Here is a 2,500-nt window from a genome sequence, read left to right as displayed (position 1 = left end):
CACATTACACCATTCACACTATGATAACAAAACCAGGAGGTCCACCCCAAAAACAGAATATCTCACTCTTCCAACAACCATCATTACTCAGATAACCCACAAACACCCACACATGTCCTACACAGGGGTGCAACCAACACCACCACACTGCCTTGTCTCACAGCATATAAGCAATGGCAGGAATGAAAGACACAGGCCTGCCACTCCCTTGCCACACCCACGCAACCGGCGCACCACCTCCCCTGAGAGAAAGGTGCATCCAGACGTGACACATCTCAGGGTGCCTCAGGCGTCCACTTACCATCATCACTATGAACGAACCTCGTCCCCTCCCCCCTCATACACCATCCCTTAACCTAACCTATGTTGCACCTTAACCTAACCTATGTTGCACCTTAACCTAACCTATGTTGCGCCTTAACCTAACCTATGTTGCGCCTTAACCTAACCTATGTTGCGCCTTAACCTAACCTATGTTGCGCCTTAACCTAACCTATGTTGCGCCTTAACCTAACCTATGTTGCACCTTAACCTAACCTATGTTGCGCCTTAACCTAACCTATGTTGCGCCTTAACCTAACCTATGTTGCGCCTTAACCTAACCTATGTTGCGCCTTAACCTAACCTATGTTGCGCCTTAACCTAACCTATGTTGCGCCTTAACCTAACCTATGTTGCGCCTTAACCTAACCTATGTTGCGCCTTAACCTAACCTATGTTGCGCCTTAACCTAACCTATGTTGCGCCTTAACCTAACCTATGTTGCGCCTTAACCTAACCTAAGTTGGGCCCTAACCTAACCTAAGTTGGGCCCTAACCTAACCTAAGTTGGGCCCTAACCTAACCTAAGTTGGGCCCTAACCTAACCTAAGTTGGGCCCTAACCTAACCTAAGTTGGGCCCTAACCTAACCTAAGTTGGGCCCTAACCTAACCTAAGTTGGGCCCTAACCTAACCTAAGTTGGGCCCTAACCTAACCTAAGTTGGGCCCTAACCTAACCTAAGTTGGGCCCTAACCTAACCTAAGTTGGGCCCTAACCTAACCTAAGTTGGGCCCTAACCTAACCTACGTTGGGCCCTAACCTAACCTACGTTGGGCCCTAACCTAACCTACGTTGGGCCCTAACCTAACCTACGTTGGGCCCTGACCTAACCTACGTTGGGCCCTAACCTAACCTACGTTGGGCCCTAACCTAACCTACGTTGGGCCCTAACCTAACCCACGTTGCGCCTTAACGTGCCCTGTAATTGTTTGTTATATGAATCTAGAAATTCGTGAAGCGTTGCCTATTCGCAACCCTCTCAACATAGTTCGCTGCGCACACACTCTGGTGTCCTGCGTATTGACTCATGTTACGGTGCGTACCCTCACAACATCTAGCGAGTGTTGCGTACGTTCCACATGGTCCCGCTATCCACTGTAATGTGTACTGCTATAAGACGTATATCGCCCCCCCCCCTCCCCTGTCGCCTCTAGTTCGTCAGTCAGGAGTTTGCGTGTTCAATGAGCTTCGCAGCTGTGCAATGGCATCCGCATACGTACGCGGGCCACCTTCCACGTGTTCTCTCGTGCATACGTCGCAGCATGTATGTGGATTGATGTGGCGTGTCGTGACTCATAACATCCAGGCATGCAAGACCCATTGAATTCGCAAATGTAGATGGACGTCTACGTTTGCTGCCCAAGTTACGCAAATGAACTGGAAATCCGTTGTTGCGCGGTTGTTCGCGCTGGAGGTGAATCGTTGATATCGACGATCGGTACAGGTATTAACCGGTTGCTTCAGCGACACCCGTCATACCCACGAACGTGAGTGGGCATGTGGGTATGAAGCGATACGCGGCGGTGGCTGGGTGGGACCGTCCCCGGCCGGTGAGGGGGGGGCGCCCGGCGTGCTGGCCGCGCGCTGCGTGGGCGCACGCGCGGCAGCCGGCTGGTGGGGGCGCCCAGTGGCAGGCGCGCCGGCTGACGGACGCGGCAGGCGGCGCATCTGCGTGCCGGCGCACCCAGCGCGCGGCGCCGTGCGGCCAAAGTGGGTCCTCCCGGGCCCGGTGCGAAGCGCGGTGGACATCTGCAGTGTGCTGGTCCGATTGAGGACTGTGTGCGTTGAGGATGCGCCGCCGCCCGGCACTCGGCGCCGCGACGCCGTCTGCTGCTCGGTCGCCCCCGCGGTTCTCGCAGGTGGTTTGTATCGCAGCTGTGCGGATGTGTTGGCGCGTGCGCTGTGCTGGGAGAGTTCGCTTTGGCACCCAAGTGGGGCTCTGCCCCTCTGTGGCGCTGGCGTTGGAGCTGCCCGGTCACTGTTTGTGGCCGCGTGTTGTCTCCCGCCGGCAACACCACGACAGCACGCTCCCGGGCCTCTGTCGGCAGCGGCAAGCTCAGTTGGGAGCACGGGTGGTCGCACTGAAAGCGTCTACTCGCCTATCTCCGGGCGATTGCGCCTCTCTCGAACCCGACCAAGTACTTAGGACGGCGCTGCGCGCCGCCGGGACCTGAGAGG

This window comes from Schistocerca nitens, chromosome 7 (assembly GCF_023898315.1).
Source record: "Schistocerca nitens isolate TAMUIC-IGC-003100 chromosome 7, iqSchNite1.1, whole genome shotgun sequence".
Taxonomy (NCBI): domain Eukaryota; kingdom Metazoa; phylum Arthropoda; class Insecta; order Orthoptera; family Acrididae; genus Schistocerca; species Schistocerca nitens.
The sequence above is the reverse complement of the archived record's forward strand: the minus strand, read 5'-3'. Positions refer to the sequence as shown.